Source organism: Moschus berezovskii, chromosome 2 (assembly GCF_049115385.1).
Source record: "Moschus berezovskii isolate FMDL1 chromosome 2, NW_MosBer_1.0, whole genome shotgun sequence".
NCBI lineage: Eukaryota > Metazoa > Chordata > Mammalia > Artiodactyla > Moschidae > Moschus > Moschus berezovskii.
The window spans coordinates 14,138,502-14,150,448 of record NC_142461.1 but is presented as its reverse complement, the minus strand read 5'-3'; positions in this window follow the sequence as shown (position 1 = coordinate 14,150,448).

Here is an 11,947-nt window from a genome sequence, read left to right as displayed (position 1 = left end):
TCTGTCCATGGGATTTTACACTCAAGAGTACTGCAATGGGTTGCCATTTCCTTCTTCAGGGTACTTCCCAACCCAGGGATTGAACCCAGGTCTCCTGTATTGCAGGCAGATGCTTTACCATCTGAGCCATCAGGGAACCCTATATTAATCAACTAATTCAACAAATATTCATCAAGCACTTACTATGGGCCTGAAACAGTGTAGGCACTGAGGATACAGCAGTGAACAAACCAAAGTCTCCCCCTTCAAGGAACTCGCATTGGAGCAGTTGGAAAAGATGCATTGTTCAGTTACTTAGGAGAGGGGCATACTTGATGGCTCAGACTGTAAAGAATCCACCTGCACTGCAGGAGACCCAGGTTTGATCCCTGGGTTGGGAAGATCCCCTGGAGGAGGGAATGGCAACCCACCTGGAGAATTCCATGGACAGAGGAGCCTGGTGGGCTACCGTCTAAGGGGTAGCAAAGAGTCGGACACAGCTGAACGACTAACACAAACACAAGCATGCTTGAACATGGGTAAAGACAAGGTTTTTCCTCTGCAGAAGCAAGTGTATGGAGGACATGAACAGGAGAGAGAAAGCTGTGGGGAACCCCAGAGAGGGTGGAGAACCAGGGCACCTGGTGTCAGAGTCTCCTTACACTACACACCTAGGAAGTAGCAACACAAGGGACAATATGGACCAGATCTTCAGCATTTTTCAAAATCCTCTTGACAAACCAAAACTTTAAACACAGCAACAACAAAGAAACCAATTGTCCAGTAAGCAAATAAAACAGTGCCCAACATCACTGGTCATCAGGCAACTGTGAAATAAGATCACATGATACCATTACATTGCTGCTTCAGACATCAGCTCAAGGAGCAAGCACTTCCTCAGAGAAGCTGTCCAACCCCTTCCGGGCAGCTTGGATCTTCTTGTCATGAAAGTTCATAGCTCTGGCTACTTCCCACCATAGCCCTTGACACATTTACAACTCCACATGCATGTTTATGTGGCTGTTGGGTTTGTGTCCATCTCCTCCACTCTATTATCTGGCATGATGATTATCAGACATCATTGCAGGCATGATGTCTGCTGCTGACCATTGTGTCCTTGGTGCCTGGAACAAGGCTAGCAGGCACAGGATAGGCTCACAATACATGGTTGGTGAATGAATGGAGTGAGTGAGTGAATGAAGGCATTATCATTGCCATTTTACAGGTGAGAAACCGTGTCTCCAGTTCTTCAAGAAACGTGTCTAAAACCACCTTACTCCCCTGTACTAATTACACTCCTCAGGGTTCGTGTCCTCCCAGAGAGTGGGTCAGTTATCCTGCCTCGTTATTGAACGTCCTGAAGACTCTTAGCTGGGTGGAGGCATCTTACTCAGGCTGTGATGGGTGATCTTAAGCATTCTTAGAAAAGTCTTAACAGTACAGTAAGATGAGGTCAGGACTCAGGCAGGCCTGTCTCCGGGCATTAGTTAAGATCTTGGGATTCAACTCAGAGAGGAGACTTACCCTACATACATTCTGGCTTACTGCCTGAGGAGAGGTAGTCCATGAGGCCATGGAGCCCGGGTCCTCTTTCTCTGGACAGCCAGTGGCATGGTGTAGGCTCATATCAGAGGGGGACATTCACACATTCACAAACACAATTTTAGTACCTGCTCCCATGTGTGTATATACCCAAGAAATAGGAAAACAAGTATTCAAACAATACTGTACATGAATGCTCATAGCAACATTACTCATAATAGTTTAAAAGTGGAAACAATCCAAATATAAATAAAATGTGGTATATCCACACACTGGAGGTACTGATATATGCTACATCATGAATGAACCTCAACAACATCATGCTAAAGTGAAAGAAGCTAGACACAAAAGGTTGCATATTTTATTTCTACAAAATGTCCAGAATACGTAAATTCATAGAGACAAAGAGCAGATTAGTGGTCACTAATTAGGGCTGAGGGGAGGAGGGAATAGGGAGTGACTGCTTAATGCAAACAGGATTTCCTTTGGGGAAAATGAAAGTATTTGGGGACTAGACAAAGGTGATGATTGCACAACCTTGTGTATATATGAAATGACACTGAAACATATACCTTAAAATTGTTAATTTCCGGTTATATGAATTTTACCTCAATTTAAAAATTTTAAGTGTCTAAAATCCAACTATGGCATTATTAAGGAATATGCAATGAATTAATATATTCAAAGCATTTAGAAAAGTCCTCATGTTATATTATATACTCAATAAGTGATTATTATTATTAACTACTTAATTTTCTATCCATTTTAGAGATGGAGAGACTGAGGCAAAGAATGATGAGGTGACTTCCCCAAACTTGACACAGCTGAAAAGTGGACAAGCCTGGATGAAAATCCAGTCTTGCCTGGCTCAAGAGTCCCAGCTCTTTCTGCAACACAACCCTGTCACTCCCTGAAGGTTGCTATAGCAACCAAAGTTCCATCCAGAAAACAAAAGCCACTCTAGGAATTTCAAGCAGAAAGGAATTTAACATAGAGAATTAGGTGTTTGCAAAGAGGGAATCAGATGTTCAAGCAGGTTTTAGAAAAGGCAGAGGCACCAGAGATCAAATTGCCAACATCCGCTGGATCATGGAGAAAGCAAGACAGTTTCAGAAAAACATCTATTTCTGCTTCATTGACTATGCCAAAGCCTTTGACTGTGTCGATCACAATAAACTGTGGAACATTCTGAAAGAGATGGGAATACCAGACCACCTGACCTGCCTCTTGAGAAACCTGTATGCAGGTCAGGAAGCAACAGTTAGAACTGGACATGGAACAACAGACTGGTTCCAAATAGGAAAAGATGTACGTCAAGGCTGTATATTGTCACCTTGCTTATTTAACTTATATGCAGAGTACATCATGAGGAACGCTGGGCTGGAAGAAGCACAAGCTGGAATCAAGATTGCTGGGAGAAATATCAATAACCTCAGATATGCAGATGACACTACCCTTACGGCAGAAAGTGAAGAGGAACTAAAAAGCCTCTTGATGAAAGTGAAAGAGGAGAGTGAAAAGGTTGGCTTGAAGCTCAACATTCAGAAAACAAAGATCATGGCATCTGGTCCCATCACTTCATGGGAAATAGATGGAAAAACAGTGGAAACAGTGTCAGACTTTATTTTTGGGGGCTCCAAAATCACTGCAGATGCTGATTGCAGCCATGAAATTAAAAGACGCTTGCTCCTTGGAAGGAAAGTTATGACCAACCTTGATAGTATATTAAAAAGCAGAGACATTACTTTGCCAACCAAGGTCCGTCTAGTCAAGGCAATGGTTTTTCCCGTGGTCATGTATGGATGTGAGAGTTGGACTGTGAAGAAAGCTGATCGCCGAAGAATCGATGCTTTTGAACTGTGGTGTTGGAGAAGACTCTTGAGAGTCCCTTATACTGCAAGGAGATCCAACCAGTCCATTCTAAAGGAGATCGATCCTGGATGTTCATTGGAGGGACTGATGCTAAAGCTGAAACTGCAATACTTTGGGTCACCTCATGCGACGAGTTGACTCACTGGAAAAGACTCTGATGCTGGGAAAGGTTGGGGGCGGGAGGAGACGGGGACGACGGAGAATGAGATGGCTGGATGGCATCACCGACTCTGTGGACATGAGTTTGAGTGTACTCCAGGAGTTGGTGATGGACAGGGAGGCCTGGCGTGCTGTGATTCATGGGGTCGCGGAGAGTCGGACACGACTGAGCGACTGAACTGAACTGAACTGAACTGAAAGAGGGAATCAGGAGTAAAGTCAGGAGGTGCCAGCAGCTTCTAGGGTCAAGAGTTACTGCATGGCTAGATATGAAGAGTTAGAATGTTGGTGCTGCCACCTGGATTCAAGAACTACAGGACATCCTGGCCCATGATGCAGTCAGCGTTGCCCTGCTGATCCGAGGGGGGAGACTGACAGGGTGCTGGAATCATCCAGTCACTGTAAAAATTTTTCTGCAGAAAATCACACATCTATCACAGCTGCCAATGGCTTCCAAATATAATGTGAGCATGTTTCTTCAGGACATTCTGAATTGCACTCATAATCTTGCGAATAAAAGAGTCTGGAACATCTAGCTCCTGCGCTTAGAGACCAGGAACCCAGCAAGAACACAGAATGGGGTGGTGTGGCTGCCAGGTGCCAACAGTCAAGTTCACACACAGATTCCAAGGCCAGGCCTACTCTGTGACCATACCTGAGATAGGCACATCAGTAGATATCCCGTTACTCTTTCAGCTACTGCTGGGATTCACTGAGGGCCTCCTATGTGCCAGGCCCTGTGCTGAGCCCTGGGAGTATAGCAGTGAAAGTGCTCAAGTACCTGAAGTTTCCATGTTCCATGGCCAAGGGAAGTGGGGACTCCCTCTGGGAGTCAGACATTGTTAGTCTAGCCAGTAGAGGAGTCTTCTGTCGAAGGAAATGCATCCACTCAACAAATACTCATGGAGCATCTGCTATGTACAGACTGTGAAGTACTGGGGACACAGAGGTGAATACAACAGCATGCATGTCCATGTGCTTTTCTATTTTCACCCCAGGAGGAATCATCCAGTCTAGCAACTATACATGTATCTTTTATAAGTCATTGGCTTCAGCCCTGGCCTCTCTCCTAAGCTTAAGACTCACATCTACTAATAACTGCTGGCTTGGCCTTATCATCATAACAATAACACATATAATACATACTTGTCCCAAGCACTGCACATAAATTCACTCATTTCATCCTCATTAATACTATGAAATGAGTACCGTAATTACTCTTGTTTTACAGATGATAAAAGTAAGGGATTGTTTTAAAGTAGACTAAAGTAACTTGGCCATACAGTTATTAAATGGCCAGAGACCCAACCCAGCCAGTCTGGCTCCGGAGCCCTTGCTCCCAAAGCCTGAACTACTCAGCATCCCAACAGCTCCCCTTGGATGTTCTAACATCCCACACAGAAATGTGATGTCGTCTCCTCTCTGAATCCAACTCCAGTCGTCCACACTGTGGTAGATGACATTCACCCAGCTGGTCAGGTCAAAAGCCAGGACTCACCTTTGAGTCTTCTCTTTTATTCACACCCCCTTGTCTAACCTATCAGCAATTTCTATTGGCTTTTCCTCCAAAACATTGCCCAGTTCAGCTCACATTGCACCATCTCCTCTGCTGTCACACTAGTTAGACACCTCCTTCCCTGACTACTCTGGTCACCTCCCAAATGGCCACCCTGCTCCAACTCTGACCTTCTTCCACCCCTTAAATCCTGCTGTCTTTTAAAACATAAACCAGGGACTTCCCTGGTGGTCCAGTGGCTAAGACTCCGTACTCCCAGTGCAGGGGGCCTGGGTTCAATCCCTGGTCAGGGAACTAGATCCCACATGCCGCAACTAAGAGTTTGCGGGCCACAAGTAAAGATCCCACGTGCCTCAACTGAGACCTGGTGCAGCCAAATAAATAAATAAAAATAAATATTCTTAAAGATAAAAATTAACCAGTCACATTATGTCCCTGCTTAAGGGTTTCTGATTTTAGGTACAGAAATATGATTAAATATATGAATTAAATCATTTAAATGTGATTTTATTTTCATACTTTAGCATGATCTCCAAGGCCCCACCTGATGCAACCAAGCCTATGTCCTCCCCTCCCCTCTCGCTCACTCCTCTCCAGCCACACTGTCCTCACAACTGTTCCTCAGACACTCCAAGCTCCTTCCAGCCTCAGGGCCCATACACTCACTTGGAATTCTCTCCCCCAGACCCTCCTCTACCTTCCTTCTTCTCCTTCAGGTTTCAACTCAAATGTCACTCCCGCAAAGAGGTTTCCCCCAACTCCTTCCTAACCCTGGCTCAGGAAGACAGTTTTCCAACTGTCCATCTGTTCCTTTGCTGCTGCTGCTGCTGCTAAGTCGCTTCAGTCGTGTCCGACTCTGTGCAACCCCACAGACGGCAGCCGACCAGGCTCCGCCGTCCCTGGGATTCTCCAGGCAAGAACACTGGAGTGGGTTGCCATTTCCTATTTTCAGAATGCTTTTCAATAGTGGCTCAGAGGTTAAAGCGTCTGCCTGCAATGCGAGAGACCTGGGTTCGATCCATGGGTCTGGAAGTTCCCCTGGAGAAGGAAATGGCAACCCACTCCAGTATTCTTGCCTGGAGAACCCCATGGACAGAGGAGCCTGGTGGGCTATAGTCCACGGGGTCGCAAAGAGTTAGACATGACTGAGCAACTTCACTTCACTTTCATTATCTGAAGGTGCCTGTGTGCGTGGTAAGTTGCTTCAGTTGTGTCCAACTCTTTGCGACCCTAGGGACTCTATTCCACCAGGCTGCTCTGCCCATGAGATTCTCCAGGCGAGGATTCTGGAGTGGGTTGCCATACTCTCCTGTAGGGGATCTTCCCCACCCAGGGATTGTACCCATGTCTTTTAAGTCTCCTGCATTGACAGGCGTCTTTTTTACCACCAGCCCCACCTGAGAATCTGTTGACCTGCTTGTGTGTTTCCTTAATATTTACTGAGCCCCTACTTTGTGTCATCACATTATTGAACTTAAAAGTCAGTCAGCTATTTTATCAGCAATGGTGGGTTTATGTGGGAAGAACAGAGAATTGCAATTCCGGATAAGCAAGCCACAGCAAAAAACCACAGGCAAATCCAACAAAGGAAAGGAGCTTTATCTTACAGAGACAAAGGAGGAAACTAGGAGGGGTTGTTTTGAACCAAAGTCCCCTGGAAAAAAAAGTGAGAGTTACGGTCATGATGGTTTCTCATTGGCTGAGTTGCTGGAGTAGTTGTTTTCTTTTCTTTTTTTTTTGCCACAGAGCATGTGGGAACTTATTTCCCTGACTAGAGGTCAGACCTGTGCCCCCTGCACTGGAAGCATGGAGTCATCATTACTGAACTGCCAGGGAAGTCTTAGTAGTTGATTTCTTCTAGGACAAGGGTCTGGAGAAGGAAATGGCAACCCACTCCAGTGTTCTTGCCTGGAGAATCCCAGGGACGGGGGAGCCTGGTGGGCTTCCGTCTATGGGGTCACACAGAGTCGGACACGACTGAAGTGACTTGGCAGCAGCAGCAGGACAAGGGTCAATTCCCAGGCCCCAGGCTACAGACGTATCCCTCCAAGGCCTGTTGGAAACCCAGCACACAGCAAGCGAGGGGAGCTTCCACTGCTAGTCCCCATTATTCATATTGCTGCCCGAACCACCCCACCCCACCCTCACCTCGTCCATGGGAAAATTGTCCTCCATGAAACCAGTGCCTGGTGCCAACAAGCTTGGGGACCTCTATTCTTGGAGATGCAATGTACATCTTTTCCTGTTGGGGCCTGTAATTGATGATTCTTCCCTATTGAAGAGTGTTCTGTAATTGACCTGGCATGGTACTACGAGAGCTCCCTCTTCTGGCCTCCCAACTCCAAGCCGTGCTGTGCTGTGCTCCTCTAAGTCACTTCAGTCATGTCCAACTCTGTGAGACCCTATGGACTGCAGCCTTCCAGGCTCCTCTGTCCATGGGATTCTCCAGGTAAGAACACTAGAGTGGGTTGCCATGCCCTCCTCCAGGGGATCTTTCTGACCCGGGGACTGAACACGCAGCTCCTGTGCCTCCTGCATTGCAGGTGGATTCTTGACTGCTGAGCCACCAGGGAAGCCCTCCAAGCTGGGAGGCTACCTTTATTCATTTCCACGGTGTGAAGGGCTCTTATCTCCAGCACCAAGAACAGAGTCATTAAATCTGTTGAGAGGAAGTGAACCCGTCCAGGCTCTGAGAGAACAGACATTGGTCAGATGCCAAGCATCACTGGAGAATGAGAAGCACTGAACAGATGACTCAGTCTAACTTGGGGGTCAGGACATTTGAGCCAAGACCTGAAAGATTTAGGTACAGAGATCAGAAAGTAAATATTCTAGCTAGTTTAAACTGAAAAGAGTCTATTACAGAGTGTTCAGTTCAGTTCAGTTCAGTTACTCAACCGTGTCCGACTCTTTGCGACCCCATGAACCAACTGCAGCATGCCAGGCCTCCCTGTCCACTGCCAGCTGCCGGAGTCCACCCAAACCCATGTCCATTGAGTCGGTGATGCCATCCAACCATCTCATCCTCTGTCGTCCCCTTCTCCTCCTGCCCTCAATAGGTCGCCAAGAGTCAGACATGACTTGCTCAGTCATGTCTGACTCTTCGCGACCCATGAACTGTAGCCTGCCAGGCTCCTCTGTCTGTGGAATTCTCCAGGCAAGAATGCTGGAGTGGGTTGCCATTCCCTTCTCCAGGGGATCTTCCCCACCCAATGATCAAACCCAAGCCTCCTTCATTGCCAGCAGATTCTTCACCATCTGAGCCACAAGAGAAGCCCTAAATAAGAGACTTGAAATAAACAAATTTCAAATTGAGCTTTCAGGACTGACTCCCAAAATCACACCATGGAACCAGGTTACCAAGAGAGCTGCCCTCGCTGTGTACCCCTGTTGAAGCCACCAGGATCAGGGAGCCCCTGCAGTCACCACTGCAGAGTCACGCCATGCCTGTCACCATGGATTGGCACCACCAGTTGACCCACTGCCAGCAGCACTGCCCAGCCCTGTCTCAAAACCTGGTGCCCACAAGCTGGAAACAGCCACAGAAAAAAAACAAACATCTGTAGACAATGTTTGTCTGCAGAAACTCACTTCCACCTTCCAAAGGTCATGTAAGCGCCTCCGATTGGCTGAAGTTAAGTCACACCCAGAACTCTAGTTTTAAGTGAATGGGAGTCTGGGAAACATGTTTTCAGCTTTCCAGCTCCCACACTAGGGCAGGTCCGAGAGGAGGGGTGAATGGTGATGAGTGACAGTCCATTGTATGTGCCACTGTGTGCACCCGTATGTGTCCGTGCGTGCATGTATGTTGTGCATATGTTTGCATTTCTGCCTGTCGGTTACATGTGTACGTGTGTGTACATGCTTGTGTGCATGTGTGCACATGTGTGATGGGGCACACACAGCTGGAGAAGTAACAGGCCCTCAAGACCAGGAGGCATTATCAGAGAAGCCGTCACAAGCACTTCTGTGAGGACCTGGGCCAGAGCTTCTGAGGGCCATTCCACCAAAGTAGGAGCACAGGCTTTAACTCTCCAGGGGTTTAGTCTTACTTCCTTATATTACTGATGGGAAAAATAAAGCCAGAGGAGTTATGTCCTCCCCTAAGTTTTGTCCTCCACATTGCAAGTCAAGGCATTGACCTAAACCCAGCTTGGGTCTAATTAGCCAGAATATTTTCAGGCGTGTGTGTGCATGCTGAGTCGCTTCAGTCATGTCTGACTCTGAGACCTCATGGACTGTAGCCCACCAGGCTCTTCTGTCCATGGGATCTTCAGGCAAGAATACTGTGGGTTGCTATGTCCTCCTCTAGATCTTCCCGACCCAGGGATCAAACCCACGTCTCCTACGTATCCTGCATTGGCAGGCAGGTTCTTTACAACTAGCGCCAGCTGGGAAGCCCAGTATTTTCAGGTACCCACTCCTAACTCTCAGGGAAGCTGCAAAGTGACAGTTGACTTTCCTCACCTTTGTGAGGAGACAGGAAAGGGAGAAGGGTTTTGGGAATGTCTGTTGGTTAACCACAGTGTTTGGCTCATGAACGCACCATGTTTTGTGGTTTACAAAACAACTACTACTGCCGTTTTACGGAAGCTGCAATCGAGGACCAGAGAACAACCATGTTGCCTAAGTTCAGGCGGTGAGATAGCGATGAGATACCTGTGGAGACAGAACTGGAGTCAGAGCCCTTCCCAGCCTACCACCCTGCCTGTTTCCCCACGTGATCTGAGCTCTGCCCTCCCTCTGCCCAGATATTTGTTCTAAAACTGGGTCCAAGGTTGCTCCAGGGCAGGCTGGCTGAGGCTGCAGCTGGTATCTCTGCAGGGACCGCAGCCCAGGTGTTGGGCAACAAATGTCCAGGGACAGCGCATAGGCCCTGGGGGTTGAGAGCAGCCACTTCCTCATGAGCAGTCCAGCAGGGAAGCCCAGCCCATCCCCGCAGACAGACAAAGTGACAAAGGAGAGTGAGAGGAGAAGAGAGGAGATGAACAAAGAGGAAGGACCTGAGAAGGAGGTGATGGAAAGGCAGGAGGAAGCAAAGATGGGGGAGGATGGGAGAAAGCCACGGTGCGGGGCAGCAGGGGGTGAGGCGGGTATGGAAGCCAGGCCAATAGGCCGAGTGGACTTCCAAGCCCTGGGCAGGCAGTGGCTCGGACCTGACACCACATCGACCACCAGCTGGTGGAGCGTGACCAGTCTCCTCAGAGAACAGGGGCAGAGGGAACATGGAGGGAGACCCCTCCCCGCCTGGGCGGGTCAGCAGTGGCTTCTCAGAGCCAAACCGGGACCTGGACCTCCTTTACCAACATCCAGGCTCTTCACTCCTGCCTCCTTCCCTGTCAGCTCCACCCCAGCCCCGGCCCGGGACAACTCATGCTCAGTGTGAGTTTGTTGAATGAATCATTGAGCAACAGAGATAAAAAGCAGGATGAAGTGCCCACTTTGACAAACGCTTGAAAAAGGTTATCAGGAGCACAATGTGGGCTTTTACTCTCCAAGTTGAAATAAGCAAAGAAAGGAAATCTCTTCTGTTGTGGGGAGGAAGGCTAGGCTGCTCCATGGAGAGGGGTCTCCTTCAGCTGAAAGCTACCAGGGACAAAAGCATCCATAAGGCATGTCTCAGGGGTGAGAGGAGGCTTCCTCGGCCCCTGCCCCACTCAAGGTTCCCACAGCCTCCGCCGCAGGCCCCGGTACCTGCCTCCGGCGGCTGCACCCTCCATTTCATCCCGGAAAATCTTCCCAGAATAACCATCTGACCATGTCACTGCTCTGCTCTACAGCTTCCAGCACCACCCCTTGAACAGCTCACACCTTCACCACTTCTCCCCTGCTCAGAAACCCTCCCTGGCTCCCCTCTACCCTGAGAACATTATCTGGTCTCCTGTGCGACTCAAGCCCAGCCCACCTCTCCAAAGTCCACACCTCCTCCTGATCCTCACACACTCAGCACACCAGCCTCCCTACTTTCTCACTGGTCTTCAAACACCTTCCTCTCCTTCTCTGGCTCACACACCATGTCCTCTCTCTTGTGGGCATTTCCACTCCTGATCCAGCCGACTCCCGCTGTCCTGACAGGTGCCGTGGCTTCACCTGCTTGGGGTACACACGCACTGATGCTGCCCCCATAGACAGAGCTCCTTAGAATTGGCCCACGTCCCTGGCCACTGCATCCCAGCCCCCAGTGAACCACCCCAGCACATCAATCTGTTATACCCACAAACGGAAGGGGCCAATGACCTGGCGATGGACATCACAAGGGCAAGAACCAGACTCAGGGGCCCCCAGCCAGGAGCTTCTTTGTCCCCCTGCACTTGGTCGTGCATCTTCAGAGATGAGCAGGCTGTTTCATCTGAGCCTGACAGCCGCTTTTTCCATCTGCTGAATGAGGAGCCAGGGCCTATAGGGGAATGACTTGCCCAGGCCCACAGGAGCCCCATGGCTTCTGCAGTTTAGCGGATCCGGGCCAGTTTGGCCAACCTTAGAGGACATACTCTTCCCCACCGCACCCTGGGGCCCAGAGCAGGTGCCAAGTCTACAGCAGGAAGAAGTGGAGCGTGGTGACAAGTGCTTCAGCAGACCCTGGAAGACCTCAGGGTGGGCGCTGGTAAGGTGAGAGGCAGCCTCTCAGCCACCCACTTGACTCCCCCCGCAACACCTTGACTCTGGCCTCTTCACTTAACATTGCTCCAGGGACCCCTTTTCTGACCCCCCAAGGTTCCCTTTCCCCAAAGCCCTTCCTTCCTCTATAGCCCACACCCTCAGGCTCTCCATGACCGAGTCGCAGAGCCAGAACCCTTCTGTCCGACCTTTGAGGTCCCCCATGGTCTGGCTCCTCAGCCCCCTCTTCCCTGACATTGTTCCCAGCCGCCAGAGTGGTCC